We start from the raw sequence: 18,379 nt of genomic DNA on the forward strand, positions 1-18,379 counted from the left end.
TCCACAAACTGGCAACTGATTTAAAGCTTCCACAACTTTCTGAGTCTGACATTGAAGCCACCCACAGATTACTGTCAAGAAACGAAAGGACTCGAGACAAGCACAATACTGTGATAGTTCGATTTTCATCTCGCCAAACGAAAGGAAAATGGCTTGAAAAGAAAGGGGAACTGAAGAAATCAAAATCAGCTATATTCTTCCGGGAAAACCTAACGGCACACAACAAGAAGCTCTTCTGGCAAATAAAAAGTATAGCACTTGAAAACAATTACGATTTTGCATGGCACAAGAACGGCAAACTTTTCGTGCGCTGCAGCTCCAATGATAGGTTGATTAGAATCGCAACTGCGGAAGACCTTGAAAAAATACAATGAAGTGAAAGATAGGTGACCACAAGAGAAGACTGCTTTTTATTCGGAAACATGACAACCAACTACTATGACGCCGAGGCCTTCCAGAAAGTTCTTTCACTAAACAAAAAACAGTTATCCCTGATTCACCTTAATGCACAAAGCCTTCAAAATAAAAAAAAGAATCTGTTGACTTCCTTTTGAACAACTTGAATCACTGGTTTGACTTTTTAGCTTTCACCGAAACGTGGTCTACTGATAACCGTGATACCGTACAGTTTACGAACTACTGTTGTGCATCAATATGGAGGCAACATAAAGGGGGTGGTGGTGCATCGATTTATGTTCACGAGAACGTGAAATACAATATTTTTGAAGAGTACACTGTAATATGGACGCATTTTGAATCTGCTCTATATAGGCCACCTCCAGGAGCTATGACTAATTTTCTAGATTTCGTATCTGAAATGCTTGAGTACTGTGAACAAAATGGCGCGCGCGTAACTATTACAGGAGATTTTAACATACATACGCTGTCTTCAAGCTGCACCAAGTCTTGACCGAATGCTCTCTTTTATTTATGAAAATACACATCATGTAGCTACCAGGATAACACAGTTGACTGAAACTGCATTAGATTTATGCTTCACGAACTGTAAAAGTGAGGTTTGCGCAGGGGTTCAGACACCCGGAGTGAGCGATCACCTTCCGACTTTTGCATTTTTACCTGGGCAGCAAAACAACGAAGTCCAGTAAATCCTACCCATTATCGGAAAATAAAGCAAGAAAACATAAAGGGTTTCCAAAACGTTATCGCAGGAGAGAGCCGGAATGGTATTTACAATAACACTGATCCAGTGAGCGCCTACGACATATTCAGAACAAAGATAACAGAACTTTACGATCTAGCCCTTCCGTTCGTGGCATACAAAAAAACCAAGAAGGCAAGAAAACCATGGATTGATGCTACACTTCTAAAAAGGATTGAAGCAAGAGAAGTTATTCACTGAATTCATAAAATCTAAACGCCTAAAGTACTTGATGGAGTTTAAGCAGGTCAGAAATAAGCTAGCGTTTGAGATTAAAACGGCTGGGCTACTACGCCAATAAGTTTGCGAATACAGTCTAGTCCACTTATAACAATATCCAAGTGCCAATAAAATCCCATCTTTATAACCGATAATCGTTATAAGCGGGTCGAGAAAAAAAAAAGCCACAAGAGAGATCAAAACATTTTATTAGCATGCAAGTGAGGTAGTGCAACTACTCGTTTGCAGAAAAGCCATAGTCAGTCAGCTTTGACTGCTTCACGCGAAGCTGACGCACATCTTTTTCGAGAGCATCTAATTGCTCCACATAGCTGAGCGGGAGGTCCTTCGCGAAAATGAAGTCCCGTAGGGATTGTATCATTCGTTGGGCCTCGTGCGATGACGGTACCTGGGTAGGCTGCTCAGCCGCGTCGTCGTCGTCGTCGCTCTCACCGCTGTCCGCTGCACCACGCACACTCGCAACGATCGCCTCGTCACTGAGGCACTCGGACGTTTCCACACCATCGTCGGCATGGAGAAAATCGTCGAGACCCGACGCGTCTTCGTGTAGCGCGGACCATAACTGTGGCACCCCTTCATCGTCGGGTGCTTCCGTGGCCTCCCCTGGGATCGCTTCCTCCTCAGACGCAGTCGACTCGTTTTCTGAGGAGTGGACGGGATGCAAGGCGCGTCGCGTGCTGTCGGCGCCGAGTGCCGGCGCCAGCGCCGGCGGCAGCTCGCATTTTCGGCGCGCGCGGTAAGCGGATTCAATCGCTATATCCGATATCGCGGCTCGGGAGCATCGTAATAAGCGGGTTATTTTACCATAGAAAGCATACAAAATTGGACGGTGCAATCGTTGTCCATCGTTATATCCGATATATTGTTATAAGCGGTATCGTTATAAGTGGATTCGACTGTATACTGAATGATCAAAAAGCTACTTGGAACACTGTCAACAATCTTTTGCAAAACTAGAATACGAAGACCATTTCTCAGCTTCAAATAGAGGGCAGTTCTCATGCCGGCACTCAACTTGCCCATATGTACAATGGCCATTTCTTGAGATCAGGAGCTTCCGATACTTAAATTGGTGCCGTCCAGTCGTATAAATCGTATATTACAGCATGCATCCCGGAGTCTATTTTCCTAACTCCCACGGAAGAATCGGAAGTAGCCTTGCTGATAAAGAATTTAAATAACAATTCTGCTGTTGGCTTTGATGGTTTAAAGGCTGAAACCTTGAAAGCAGTTTCAGAGAATATTAGCGCACCCTTTTCCCACATCTGCAATCTTATCTTGAACGCTGGAACGTTCCCGGACAAATTAAACGTAGCTAAAGTGTCTGTTATCCACAAAGGTGGTGATGAAAATGACGTGGGTAATTAAAGGCCCATTTCTGTTTTGCCAATATTTTCCAAAATCATAGAACATGTTATATATGTAGGATTTGCAAATTTCTGTAGCTCAAAAAAAGTAGTAACAGAACATCACTATGGGTTTTAGAAGTACAAGTTTACTGAAAAAGCCCTACGTTATATTAAAGATAAAATAATCGATAATTTGGACAAAAACGCAACACAATCGGAATATTTCTTGATTTTAAGAAAGCGTTTGATTTTATTAAGCATGAAATTCTTCTACAAAATATTTCCCATTGCGGAATAAGGGGCTCGTCCCTTAATTTACTAAGAAGTTACCTTACTAATCGGTAGCAATATACTGATATGAAACACTCAAAGTCTCAAATGGGCAAAATAAATTACGGCGTCCCACAGGGCTCCATACGTGGGCCACTTCTATTTCGATTATACATAAACTATATTGTAAACGTACCTCTAACACCAGATATTATATTATACGCAGACGACATTGACGTATTTTTTTTAATGTCAAGATACCTCTAGTGTACAAAAACAAGCTAACCTTTGGCTTAACAATTTGTCTCTATGGCTGAAAATAAATCAGTCAGAATTAAATATCAAGAAAACAAAGTACATTATTTTTCAACCTGGAAACCCTCCTATTCTCCGTAACACGCAGCTGACATTTGGAGGAGTTTTGATTGAGCCAGTTCAGACTCAAAAGTTCGTAGGCGTCATTTTTCACGAAACGTTGAACTGGTGTAGTCACATAGATAAACTTCATACCCAGGTATCGCGGTCCAGTGCTGTAATTGGAAAAAATAGATGCTTTCTACCGTGAAATCTCGATATAACGAACTTCAGGGGACCGCGGAAGATTGCTCGTTATTCTGAAAGGACGTTGTAGCGAAAATCGCAATATATAAGACAACAAATAACATTTCAATGCCTAAAACGACCTACCTGTAGAGCTGTGCCTCCTTGAAATCATTTTTCTAAAAAAATGCGCAAGTTATCATGAAACAATGTACGTTTATTTAAAGTAGTTGGCAATTTTCTTCTGGTGCGTGCAGCACAAGCTTCCTAGCACGAAGGACTGTAACTCTTTCATATTCCTGTGGATTGACTCCTTGGCCGCGTGGTTTTCCCCGGAAATGGGCGATTTTAGTACGCTGTCCAGCACATCCGCAGTCGTTACGTGCTAGTCGCAGTCCTCGAGTGCTGCCGCGGCACCCTCAGAGGCATCGTCGTTCATACCGTCCTCACTCCCTTCTTCAACCTGAACGCTCATGCTCTGAAGATCGTCCTCTGTGGTCAGCTCCGCTGATGTCCGTGAAGATCCAGCAAGCAACCCCAGCAGCGGCGGAAAGTAGAAAAACTCGAGGTGGGGCGCGAGTAGCGCGGGCCGCGGCTTTCTAGATGGAGGAGGCCACCCATCCTTCATTTTTTTTCCCTTCTCCTCACCTGATGTTACCTCTCTCTCGCATCAGCTCGCGCATTCCGCGGAGCAAGTTGCGAGACGTCTACTTCTGCGCAGCGCTTTGCCGTGTCGTCTGCTAGCATACGGCTCCGGTTGCCGCGATTGTTTAACGCAAATCTAAGAATCTCCGGCGTTAAAAATATGAGACCGTTGTACTGAGGCGTTGTTAACATGGCACGAAACTAAATAAAACGATCGTTATTTTGAAAAGTTCGCTATTCTGACGTACGTAGTAGTGAAATAATTTTACATTAAAGCTATAAGCAGTCGGCGTAGGATTTCTTAAATGTCGTTAATCTGAAAAGTTCATTAATGTGGTGTTCGTTGTACCGAGATTTGACTGTACCCGTTTGGGTGACAAAGCAACTTTACTATGCGTTAGTTTATTCCCGCATACAATACTGCCTGTTAATGTGGGGCTCGACAACAAAAACAAATAAAAGTGCTATACACAGACTGCAAAAAAGAATGCTACGTATAATCGACATTGTTCCGCGTAGAACGTCTTCTGCTCCCCTTTTCCTTAAGCATGGAATGGTAACATTGAAAATATCTTTTATAAAAAGCTAGCGACAGTCATCTACGATCAAATCAAATCAAACGCAGATACATTCAATGATGCTTACTCCCGGAAACTACAAATGTATAACTTTAGAAGAACCACCTATTACAGTCAGAGGACTCGGACCAACTACGGTAGACAAAAGCTAGCGCACCTTATTCCTTCGTTTTTAAACTCAAACACCATGGCCACCGGCACAGTGAATGAAAGTCGATCACCAGCAATTTTCAAAAAAAAAAGATACACGCTTATCTACTCACGCTTCAAACATGATATTGTTTTTTTTGTTTAAGAATTGTGTATCTCGTGTCCCTTCGCTGAAACGCGCGGTAAATTTTTCAATTCCTCACTACTGTTCAAAACTGCGGTTTTGTTTTTACCGGCTTTTTAAAGGGCTTTTATGTGTAAAGAGTGCACTTATAGATGTGGATATATACCTTATCCTTTCTTCGCTATATATCTATACTTAGTGTATTTCATTGTATTTAATCTATGTATTTATGCTTTAGACAAACACACCGAGTGTTGTGCATTATTGTGGTCTGGGCGGGGATCGGTGCATTGTCAGGCATTCTTTTGCCTTTTCACCACCCTTTTCCATTCAACCACTGGATAAGTGATGTATGTTTGAAATGATGATGAATAAACTTCATACTTCAGGTAGGGCAGCGTCACACGTCGAACACCGGCCGCAAGTCACAGCTTCGCAGGTTGACTGTCAAGTCAATCCACCAAGTAGACAGGTCACACAGAAAACATTTATTGCACAGAGAGTTAACCATATATAAGCCAAACAAAAATGCCCTCATGGTTCGAGTTCGTGGGTGAGTCCTTAAATACGGTGCTTCTCAGTTTACCGTTGATGACTTCCTAGTTGAGGATGGAACCGTGGTGACCTTTGAAGTTTGTAGGCAGTGACCGCAGAAGGAGCCGCCGAGAGGCCAGGGTGCTGCCGTCGGGAAGTGCTTGGCGAGTGGTCCAGCCCAGTGATGTGCTTTGCGAGGAATTTTTCCCTTTGCAGGGAATTTTCAGCAGTAATTTTGGCGAAAAGGTTATTCAGAGAATTATTGAACGCAGAAATGTGAACTTTTCTTCAATGTACGGAACATCACTGGTCCAGCCCGGAAGCCCAGCCAGATGCATCCAAAGTCTCCACACGGTGTCTTGTGGTCCGAACTTTAATGCGTGCAGAACCATAAGCGTACACACTACCATTTTTTCAGCAGAAGGACATGAAAGTTTACTCATTCTACATCACATTCTTCAAAATCAAATTCAAGAGTCCATTATCTATAGAGATTCTCTGAGCGTTGCTCTTGCACTATCATCTTACAGGTCCTGTCACATGGTCAATCGGGTTTTTAATGCCATAATGTTCGCGTGTGACAAAAATCCTCAACTGCTCCTTTGCTAAGAACCAGTCGGGCTTGTTGGTTCATGTTGAATGTTTACAGCGCAGACACACGAGGGACGAAGAAGGACCTTAATGTGTCTGCGCTGTAAACATGTGGTCCTTTACTGTATTCCGGGCCATGCTGGGATCGCTGGCAACGAGTTGGCCGACGGAAGGGCCGCCGCGGCTGCTTCTACAGGAACACAGCTTACATAACAACACTACCACTCACGGCTCACATCAGACAGCATCTTCGTCCCGAACGGCAAGCACGGTGGAGCGAGCAGATGTACAATAAATTACACGTAATAAAACCACACTTGGGACCATGCACAACTGAATAACACAAGCGAACAAACGAAGCTGTCATATGCAGATTACGGATAGGCCACACACATGCAGCACACTCACAGCTGCTCACTGGCTCTCAAAGACCCCTCCCTGTGCAGTAGGTGTGCAGAACATCTATCCCTAAATCACATTCTTATAAATTGTAAGGCACTCAACACAACACGACATGAACACTTCCCGGAACTCTGCAGACAACATATTCAACCATATCCGTCATTCTGTTTAGCCGATGATCCCATCGTTTCCATTAGGTGCATTTAAAGTATTTATTACAAGTTAATTACTTGCAGCAAATTTAACATTACATGTAATCACAACTCTGCCGACTATCATATTAGGTGCGTTTAAAGTATTTATTACAAGTTAATTACTTGCAGCAAATTTAACATTAAATGTAATCACAACTCTGCCGACTATCATGATCGTCCGACAAAAACCGACTATCATTATCCGACTTACCATTATTGACCCATTTTAATTTATATGCCAATAATATATTCTTTATTCTTTTCGCAATCTTTGCCCTTTTATGGTCTTGCGCCATAAAAAGACAGTCATTATCATCATCATGCAACGAGGTTGGGGGGGGGGGGGAGAGATTTACCGCTTACTCGTGACGCCTGCACGCGTACGCCCTTCAGCTGGCTACTCTTCCCCGAAGGCATGACCGAATACGCCGACAGCCCTGCAGCCAGCTTACCACCATGGCTGATGCCGGTTTTTCTGGCTGAAAGCTGTCGTTATATGCAATGTGTGTACGCTAGTGAAGCTCAGTGAACGCTGATGGTTAGCAGGCAATGCCGTTTCCTAAATGGTGGAGCACTGACGCTCATGGCAAGCACCTAAAGCCATCGACACCAGCGGCGCTCTGAAATCCTCTGTTAGACGGAATATAAAGCTTATAATCTCAAGCTGTGAAGGTTTTGTTTAGGCACATCGTTAAAAGCTCTGAAAATCGTTCTACTCATACACCTGTGCTATTTTGAAACGTGACGGAACCGTACTTGTCGGTGCACTCTTCAACACAAGGTAAAGTTCCCGATGCGTTAAAGAGTAAAAAAAAATATTTCATATTGAATGAGCATGCCATATAGCTTTTGTCATTAGATGCCTTTAAAAACTCAATGACTTTGTCCGATTTTCGCAATTTCTTGTACTCGGAAACGGTTTAAATTTTTAGGCAAAAACACCGCAATGCAGTTTTTCCAAGTTCCATTTTCAGATACAATTACCCTTAGAGGGATATCTACCTTGTGGGCTTTCGCACTGAAGAACTTATCCAGGCTCAAACGATTTCTCTAGGGATTTTGAGAGACCACCAAGATTTAACTTTTTACTTATTTTTTTGCCTTTTCTCTGACTTTTTTCAGGGAAATGTTATCTCGGAATCTGAAGGCTGACAAAATAGCTTATTTAGCTTTTGATTTATGGAGCTTTACTTCAAAACAAGAAAGCCCCCTTATTTTTCCGAGAGTAGGAAAAATAGCGCGTTGGCCAGAAGACCGAAATTCGCCGTCGAACCAGAAAAGACAGCGCCCGAGCTGCTCAGCTTGGTGAGGCAAGTATCTTGGCTGGCGAAGCAGAGTCCGACAAGTGCGTGTCTGAAGTTGTGGACGTTCTCTTGAAGTGCCGACAAAACAAACGTGATGCAGGCGGAGTCGTTTTTGGAGACCAACCCGCTACCCTTGCTACCCTCGTACAAAGAAGGGGGCTTTATGCTGCTTCTACGCTACTTCAATTCATGAAGGAAGCTCACACTTTTACAATGATGGAGCAAGGTAGTTGCGGCAGCAGCGAAAAAGCAAATCGGCTGGCATAGTGGACTTAAAACCGTCGTGATGGTCGTGAAGGTTGCGTACCGCTTCGCTACCTTCAAGTCTTACGTGTTAGTAAGACGCGTTAGTAAAACGCGAAAGTGTTCTATTCCGAAATTCACGAAGATATCATTTACGTCATATCCGTCATGGAAGTGACGCCAGTACAAAGCAAACGGCCTGCAAAGGGTGCACCCCTGCGCACAGTGCCTTTTTGTGGGGAAGCACCTTTATACTATAGCGTACCTGATACTTCGGGTTGTTCGTTTTCGGGTTTTATATTTTAAAACCAAAGTGTTTTATGCCTGAATACAGCACGATTTTCTTGACGTCATATCCGTGACGGAACTGACTCCAGTACACGTTTGCCGAAGCGACCCACCAGCAGGACGTCGCTCGCCAAGCACACCCGCAAGACAACCGCCGACCTCAAAATCATGCTCCGCTGCAGATTTCGCTGCACATTTCACTTTCGTATTTCAGCGATTCCTATGACAGAGGAGTCAACCACAGTTCTTTTTTTATTACGCTACGCACACTACGGCGAGCAACAACTGCTCCGCTGCCTAGCTCCGCTGCCTAGCTCCGCTGCCTAGCATGCCAATAAAAGCGCAGGAAAATGGGAGCACTAGCTAGCCTCGTTGACGAGGTTGCTGCAGCGTGGTGCCGCGCCCCCAGCACGGCGATGGTCGCTTCCGTGGTAGCTTGCGTCCGCCCTCTTGGCTGTTTCCAAGCTCCGTGCGTGATACGGTGAGATTGCTGCAAGGGAGAATGAACTTTCATGCTAAGCACAGCAGGCGGGCGCAGTGATGTGTAGTAGCGAGGGGCTTCCACAGATTGATGAGCGCTTGAACTTCCCGCCAGTTGTTTCCTTCGTGCGCTGTTTCACAGCCGGTCTCCTTTACTCCCGTGCACCGTGCTCCCGCGCGTAGCGTCCCCGAACCATGAGTTACAGCGCACTCGCCGACCTGGTCTGTTTTCATATGACTCTGGTAGGCCTTCAAGAACGCTTACTGCTTGCTCGTTCTGCTGGCCGCTAGCGCACTCTGCGACGCGTGGGATGCAGAGTAGACCATTAGGCACGCAGTGCGTCACGGCAAACAGGGCCGCCGGTTTCTCACACGGCGTGGCCGTTCGGGAGATCGTCAGCTCACGATAAGTTCCGTACACCGGTCCATTTGCTGGTTACAAAGTAAGAAACTTTTCTGCGCTCGAGCATTACACTGGGCGAAGCCAAAGACAAAGAAAAAAAAATTAAAGCCCTTTTTAAGAGAAAGATGATTAAAGCGCCAAGCTTTCTCCCATCATCCCATGTAACCTTTGTCATAGTCCAAGTACAGGATCCAAACTGTTTCGACAGTTTCGGAATGGCGAATCAGATAGACGTCGGCTTCATAACGTGGGAGACCCAGGTTCGATTTTGACCACTGAAAGCATTTTTTTCTTGACGCGCTTGACGTGACTTTGTGGAAACTGTGGCGACCGGGCGGGGGCACCCGATCCGTTCTCATTGTCGATATTCGCCATTGTCGATATTCGCAGGTTGCCTGAATTAATCTTGGAGCCTCGTCTACGGCATTGCGGAGTATAAATTTCGAATTTCAAGTAGCACTATCAGGAGCGACCCATTGTACTGAAAAAGTGTGGTAGTGCGGACTTGTTGGTGCACAGGGAAAATTTAAACAACAGCGCTTAATCGGGACAGATGAGTGACATGACAGGGGGCCCTACTGTCCCGTTTAAGCGCTGTTGTTTAAATTTTCACTCCATTGTACATTTTGACAACGATGAGTGAGTAATCGTGAAAGTACTTCTAAATAAAAGTTTCCCTTCGCACTGCGCTTTTAAAGCACTACGGACTACGCTTTTAAAGCAAAGCTTTCTACCTCTACCAGCAAACGGTTCCTTCGTGGCGTGCAGGACACCAAACTTCTAACGCGGCTGAAAAGGAGGAGGGAGGTTTGCACTCACACGGCACAGTGTAGATTGCGCGGCGAACGCGCGCTCTGCGTTCTCTGCGCGGCGACCGGCGTGACGGTGGGAACCATGGCGGGAGCCAATCCATCGGCTTCGCCGTCTGCTTTAGCGACGGTAGTTTTAGGTTTGTTTTGGAGCAGCTTCGTGTCCATTGCCCGCTTCCTTCGAACAGCTTGATTAACTTGTTCGACAGCACCTTCTGGGTAACCCGGACCCGACAGAATTGAGTGGACGTACGGCAAAGATACACTAAGATTGGTTTGCAGGGCGAGAAAACAAAATGTAGATACCACGTACAGACATCTGGCCGCTAGAGAAAAGCTACATTTTGCTTACTGCTAGCCAAGAATGGGACTCCGTTTTGTAATTGATGAATACCGATTCGGTTGGGTTTTAACAGGTATTACAAACGGCGAAAGGAGCAACTGGTTCTGATCAATAGCGATTATAAAAGTTCTCTCAGCTTGCTGGCAATTCTGAAACTTGCTACTAACTAGTTTCAATCGGTATAAATGGGAGTCACTAAGGTCACATGCCGAATTGTTTCTGTGTTTGCGCTTGTGTCGCGCGGTGAAGTAGCTCCGAGCTAGCACATCAGGATGGCTAGGTTACGCTGTCTCACCCTTCGAAAGACGCTCCTCTCGGTTTTCTTTCTGCCGACCGACGGCGGGCTACAGCGACGGCGTCCGTCACCCCCGCGAATTCCAGTTAACGGCTGGTTGAATATCTGGTTTCTCTTGTTGCAGAACCACGTGTGTGAATTCAAGTGACGTCGCATGGGAAATGGATGTGGGTGCCGTTTAAAGCTTTGCTTTTCAACGAATTTCACAGCGTAGATTGGAGCGAAATTTTTTAGTCGGGCACAGAAACGTACAGAAAGCTTAGAGAGTGGCGGCGCCTTTTCACACCTGACCTCAGAGGCGATGTGGAAAGTCTGAGTGATGGGTGACCAAGTTTGAAGGGCTTTTCACCGTGCCTTTTTATGACACCTTCTATCTTCCCTTGTCATTTAACTGGGCTACACTAATAAATTCTGTGCACAGTGCGCAGTTACTGTCTATTACCCCCCCCCCCCCCCCCCCCCCCCCCCCCGCAGGCGCCACGTGGCGAATGTGTACCGAGTGTCGATTTCGAGGCCCAGCGGTCGAGTACTTCTTTATCGGTTGGGGGTGTTAAGGCAAGATAATGTACTGCGTACACCATGGATTTCCATGTGGTTCGTTCATCTGTAAGCCTTACATCAAGCCTTACAGTGGCGCTCTAGAGTGGGTCCACATCACGCCGTTTTAGTTTGCATGTTGTTATTGCGGCTCATTGCAACTGCGTGGCAGCATGCATTGCGCTAGCTCGCGCGAGTCTTTAATCAAGCCGGGTCTCTCCTTGCAGGCCTCCTGCTCCCGCCAGCCGCTTCGACCATCGTGCTGGGAACAGCGCCGCGCGCGGGCTTTCTGACGTCGGTGTGCAGACAGGGCTGCTGCCGCGCCTCCAGCGGGCGCCGCAGCACTGGTAAGAAGAACGACAGTTCGTTCCATTCCGATGTAGAAATAGTGGACTTCCAGGCTGTGGTGGAGATTACGACCTTTAATTTGCGAAGAAGGGAGCGCGCCATGTTTAGGCAGTGCGGCAACTTGTTCCGCTCTGCTGCACCGAAGCTTGCGCGTATACAAGCTTAAGCGCTATTTCGAAAGGTGACCCTTGGTTGGCGGGAGTTAGTAAGCGCAACCGCTCCACGCTCGCGGCAGCCCTTGGAAAAGTGCGCTAGGCAGAGCTCGACAGGCTGTCCCGGCTGGTCGGAGGACCAAGGACCCGGCCGGCTCGCATGTCACGTTTGCTTCATGGCTGATTGAGTCACGCGCCGGCACTTGCAGCGTCGTCTTCAATGGAGGTATTTACAACGGTGTAACTGATTAAGAAGGGGCTACCACTCATGTCCCAGTTGCTTTCCGTGCTGTACATCCAAAGAAATGTGGCGGAGGTGAAATGTCAGTGCAGTCTTCCTTTAATTATTTCCGACTGCACTGCTTTGAGGCGCAACCGCCATTAAACGAAAAAAGTCGGTGTCCTGAGGTCCGTTACCTAAGAAAAGCGCGGCCAGAGGCTGCCATTAATTTTCGCTGAGGCTGCATGTAGCCCAAACCACGGCTGCTTGATGGAAAGCAGGTCTGGTCCGCCAAATGCGCCTCTCCGCCGGCGACTCCGTTAGTTTCCCCTCCCGCTACAGCGTCGGACATGGCGCTGATCACCGGTGAAAGAACCGCGACGGCCGCCGGCCGCAAGAGCTGCGTCTACGCGTTCTGAGCTTCCGCGTTTGTGTCCGACCGTAGTTACTAACGTCGTAATTTTTAAGCTATTGTGGTGATCCTGAGCGTCGCAGAATAACCACAATTTCCGAAGTACACACAGCGCTGCCTTTATTTTCCTCTTAGCGCGACTGGCAGCATGAATGTGTATTGTAGACGTGTATTGTACGCTGATCATTTCTTCAACATTTTTCCGAGTATTATTCGTGCGATGTTTGCACGTCAATGGTGCTTTTTCAAAGAGCTCTGACGAATTCCGTTGATGTTTCACACGGTGTGTGATCATCCAAAGACGAACAGGGAAGGCCACCGCCTCTGTTATTTGTGATGGGCAAAAATTACATAAATTGGAGATGCTGTGGTTTATTTCCTAAGTTTATCTTACTGCGCGTTTTACAACTGCGGCTAGATTTTTTCCCATCTTTCTTTAATTGCGTTTTTTCAAAGTCCTCAAATGGCCCCTTGGATTGCTTGCTTTGTGATTTGTCAAGTTGACGGCCCCAAATTACGACGAAGCAGATTTGATTAGAATAAAATTGCTGAAAAACGTTAACGGGCAGAAATGAGGCTACATTCAACATAATTCTCTGTGGTCGCTGAAAATTTCCGTAGTACCTAATACCTCCCAAGAGGCCCTCTCAAAGCTTTTGAACGGGGTTTCTATCGAGTATCGCATTGTCTTTATAGCGGTTGCACTTGTGAGTGAGTAGTCAACTGGCAATTGAAAGCTTCCGTGTAGCGCAGGTACACGGAAGCTCTGCCCTACGCGGTAAATCAGTTCGCTCATACAAGAAGAAAACATGTCTGGAAGGAGGCTTTTGTGACAAGTTCAGTGTATTCCCCCGAGAGTCGTCGACATCACCAGCCCGGTTTGCAAGCAGGGACCCCAAGAAGCTTCCCTAGTTTCATGGACGCGGTTCTGTCAGTGCTGTTGCTGCACATCATCATCTGGCAGCCTGCGAGGTGGAGAAGCACGGAATCGCAAATAAAAGCGTGCATATTTTTTCTCAGTTCTAAATAGGCGAGAATTTTGCCGTTCCTTCCGAAAATGTGCGTATTGGCTTGCACAGCCGGAAAGTTCGTGGACGTGGCTGCAGCTAAGTGCGATTTTGGGAGGTATGCGGGAACCCCTCCAGTGGATGTTCGGTTTCAACTGCACTTTGCATTTACTGCACACCAGCGGCAATGTTTGGTGGAAAGGTGTTTCTCAAGCTAATATTATTTATTTTTTTATTTGTTATAGTGGATATGTACATACATAAAGATGCAACGCAAGCAAGAAATAACAGACGTAAACAATATGCAACCTACACTAATACGCTAATGTAATTCCTAGTCAGCACCACCGGTCAGCATCTTGGGATATAAAACTGGCGGTTCGCACATATAGCTGAAAATTGAGGAAAAGTGAAGCAGGGGGAGTGTGTCGAAAAACGAGGGACGTACTTAGAAACTTTGGGCGACGACTCAATGCCCCTCAATCACACCACCACGTTTGCGGAAAGAACGGCCCACCATAAATTTAATGTTTTCGTGAGGACACACCACAGTGGATCGCAGGAGGGATGAGGCACATCCTTCAGACAGACAAAAGCTACGCGGGAGCTCTGGCGCGAGAACGGGGTGGAAAGCCAGAGGTATATATAACGACCCAGAAAAATAGAAGCCAGAAGGAAGAAACACGCACTTCCGTTGTCATAGTCACGTCAATCTCATCACAACCTCAACGTACATTTTCCAGGTGTTTGAAAACATATTTACTCAATATATACTCAGATAACTGAATTTGTTTGTGCACCTTTTACCTTCTGGTTGTATACTTTACTCCGTATTTAACTTCGAATGTTTGCCTGTTTTCAATTTTGTGATTGCTTAGAATTTTATGGGTTGCTGTACGCTAACCTGATCCCGATGTTTGTAACATTTGGATTCGTATTCCTTTAGTATTCATCTAGTATTGTACAGTTTCTAATTTTTGTGTCTCTACCTTGCACATCAATATATAATGTTATTATCAACTAGAATTCCTCAATTATCGTCGTCTGGCATTGACATGTTAATGATTTTAATTTATTTTTGTGTATTGTGTTTTCTCTGCCACCACAATAACTAAGTCCTGAACATTTCAGCTAAGAGGTCCTCCTGACAGTTTTTAATTCTGGACCTCCTTCTGTACTAACATCAATTGCGCATTGTGTAAACATTTATTTAATCCAACTTGAAACCTTGAAGAACAGATGGCGTTGCACGCCTCATTTAGAAAAAAAATATTGCCCCATAGGATTTGGGAATAAAAAAGGTGACTATGGGACGTAGGAAGCAAAGAAATGTTATCACGTCCGAAGAAGCTATTCAGAAGTTAGAAGAGGTAATGCAAAACAGAGAGGAGAAAAAAAGCTTCTGGTGGTGAAGGCTCCAAAGGATAAACAACCCCAAGGCAGGGCAGTGGGCATCGAGGAGGACATTACCAAAGATGGCATTTCAGGGGAAATTCTTGACGGAACGACCTGCGAAGAGAGAGACATCCTGGAAAACCACGGGGGTAGAAAATCAAGAAGAAACAGCTATCATATAACTCAAGGTACCGGCATAAGTAGCCAACAAGGGCGCACACATGTGAACGTCGGCTGGACAAGGTATGCTCTTTATGACAACACTTACACACCAAAGTGTCGTCGATGCGCCAGCTACGGGCACACCGAAACCCGATGCAGTCCGATGCTGCAACTGCGGATAGAACCAGCACTACAAGCATTGTGGGACAGGAGTGCGCTACTGCTGGATCGGTGGTGAAGGAGAGTATGCAGGCTCGGCAAAAACTGCGGCCACTCTATGATGTCAAACAGGTGCCCTAAATCATCACCATCATCATCATCATCACCAGCCTATCTACGCCCACTGCCTGGCAAAGGCCTCTCCCATAAATCTCTCATTACACCGGTCCTGTGCTAACTGCGACCAATTTATCCCTGCAAACTTGATATCATCTGCCCATCTAACTTTCTGCCGCCCCCTGCCACGCTTGCCTTCTCTAGGGATCCACTCTGTTACCCTTAATGACCAACGATTATCTTGCCTTCGGATTACATGCCCTGTCCACGTCCATTTCTTCTTCTTAATTTCTACTTAAGATGTCCTTAACACGCGTTTGTCCCCTGACCCACTCCGCTCTCTTCTTGTCCCTTAATGTTACACCTATCATCTTCCACTCCATTGCTTGTGGAGTCGTTCTCAATTTAAGTTGAACCCTCTTAGTGAGCCTCCAAGTTTCTACCCCGTAGATGAGTACTATTAAGATGCAGCTGTCATACACTTTCTTCCTCAGGGACAGTGGTAGGCCGCCATTAATTATCTGAGAATGTCTGCCGTATGCACTCCAACCCATTTTTATCCTTCTTATTATCTCTGCCTCATGGTTGGGATCTGGGGTCACAACTTGGCCTAAGTAGACATAATCGCTTACCACTTCCACTGCCTCGCCCCCTATCTGAAACCTCTGCGGTGTCCCGAGGTTATAGATCATTACATTTGTTTTCTGCATATTAATTTTCAGGACCACGGTTCTACTCTGTTTGTCCAGTGCGGAAAGCATGCTTTGCCCGAAATATCAAAGGTGCTTTCAATATCAACGAACTGGATATCAACGAACTGGAAATATCAACGAACTGGAAAATATCAACGAACTGGAGCAAATTCTCGGCAGGCTCACGTGAACGTGGCAGGAAGGTTGACCAAAAAGTTGGGACTGCTTTTGTCGGAGGCGCCTGTGGCTGCTACGGCGTACAACTTCGGTCCACGTAAGAGCTGTACGTGGCGGCCGTTCTTCAATGCCAGTGGAGTCATCGGATAACTTTCGAGGACCAGAGTCTTCGTGCCCTGTTTCCAGGTCCGCAGGGTGATGGGAGCAATAGTGTGGAAGCGCTGCAGACATTCAGTGGCTGGCAATGGCCGGGGAATCCATGGTGAAGTCTAGCCCGGCGCGCGACCAGGCCTAGGCTTAGCGCAGCGGGGAGGCCCAGCGCACCTACGCACGCTTCGCCGGCAGGAGCGGAGTGGTGGCGTAGTGGCACTGCGGGGTGGGCGTACCCGTCGTGGCGCTTAGCCGGCTGCCCACCCCGCTTTGGAATTTTAGAGAGCCGGAGAAGGCGAAAAACTCACAGCAGCGTCGAAAAGACTCTCCCGTTCAGGACATCTCGGGTACCCAGGCTGGATTGATACGTTTGTCAGCCTTACTGGAGTGGCGTCCGCTGCCGTGCGGCACCGCGGCATAGCCGTCGCAGCCTCAATAAACGGTGGCTGGGCCACGCTGCCTCATCGGCCGCCTACAGCTCAACAAATCATTTGTAGGGTTTTATTTTAGAGAAGCTCCAATGCGTCACGTGAGAATTTTTGTTGTATATAGGCGAAACATATGTAGTAGAGAGCAGACTTACTGCTGTCTAACAGTGGCGCAAGTGCACGAGCATCGAAAGAGCAACACATGAATAAATGCGAAGATTGGAGAGGTTTGATTTAAACACTAGCGGTAGTACCCGGCGGTGCCCGGGTGGGCCATTATATTGCGGACAGCAATGGGTATAACACAAGTTCGTTTATATTTTAGTCGCCATATTAGGCTACTTCATTGGGAAATGGTACACACTCGGGAGCGCCTGCCTGCTGTCAGTACATGCGCTCCAACTGCAGGCGCGTCGTGGTAATATGAAACGACTGGCACTCGAGTTTTACTGCAACTCTCGCTAAACAAATTACACCAAGATGGCGCGCTCGTGCGAGTGGATCAGTGCGTGAAAAAAAATTTGAGCTGGCGAAGTAGGAGTGGTTCCCAATTTCAGAAAGCCATGTGATGAGTGGGCAGCTTTCACTCTGGAGGAAGTATTGTCTGGACATCCAGATCGCTGTTAGTCACCAGGTTCTCCCACAGCTCAAGGTTGGCAAAAGTTCATGGAAGAAGGAGGAGCTTGGTTTGCTTGCACTCTTAATATGATACGAGTATGAGTTCAGGTTGAAAACACAACTTGAAGTCTGCCCGAGATTGCGCTGGGAGCACATGATGGAGGCCGGCTGGGTGAGGTGTATTCTTCCTCGTTGGAAGTGCTATCTCAGAAGATATGAACGATGCTCATCGGTACAGTTTTATCATAAGTAACATGGGCTCCTTACGGGAGGCACGGGGCTGCAAAAAGTCCCAACAGATGCTGAGGGCTAACCTTTGCGCTTTTTACTGGTACATCTTTTTTACATTTATGTTATATGATACCAGCTCCTACCGGAAACGCGTAGTTGCCGAAGGTGTCAACAGATGGCGACCGCTAAGCGAACGCGGGAAAACTCTAGTGAATTTTACGTTCAAAAGGATGCAGATTAAAAAATCTCGCTGGCCTTCTTATGCGCATGTTAGGACAAAATCCTGAAAGTTGTTTTTGGCAATTTAATGGGTAACATTTTCAAGAAAAAACAAATGGGAGATGCCAACTGGCTGTGTGGTTATTTACGAATGTGTAAAAACAGTGTTTCCCGAAATCCTGCTTGCCTCTATTAGGAGGGTGTCATTGAAAAATGTTGTAGAACAGTGTTAAGATAAGTGAGCGAGTTGCCTATCTCAACAAAAACCAGTTCGATATCTGAAATGGCGGGCGGTAAAAAAATTATCTGAAAAACAATTTTACCGCTTTTCACTCTCTTCATGGTGAAATTTTTCACATTTTCAGAAACATGGACCTCCAACATCGTAATCAGAATGTGCCCTTGAAATCTGTA

General features: G+C 46.2%; 1 protein-coding gene across 4 annotated transcripts in view; it reads left to right on the forward strand.

The window, feature by feature from the left end:
- Window positions 1–18,379, forward strand: part of LOC144168731 (dual oxidase maturation factor 1-like) — a 129,264-nt gene that overhangs the window by 53,283 nt on the left and 57,602 nt on the right. For 3 of the 4 annotated variants that reach the window (XM_077697676.1, XM_077697675.1, XM_077697677.1), the window contains one exon: window positions 11,706–11,825. The exons of the other annotated variant lie outside the window; for it this stretch is intronic. The gene's annotated coding sequence lies outside the window, so the exon portion shown is untranslated. The remainder of the gene's footprint in view (window positions 1–11,705; window positions 11,826–18,379) is intronic. 4 annotated transcript variants of the gene reach the window in all.

This window comes from Haemaphysalis longicornis, unplaced genomic scaffold (genome assembly GCF_048455015.1).
Source record: "Haemaphysalis longicornis isolate Haplotype H1 unplaced genomic scaffold, Haemaphysalis longicornis Haplotype H1 scaffold_2, whole genome shotgun sequence".
In the NCBI taxonomy this organism is placed as follows: Eukaryota; Metazoa; Arthropoda; class Arachnida; order Ixodida; family Ixodidae; genus Haemaphysalis; species Haemaphysalis longicornis.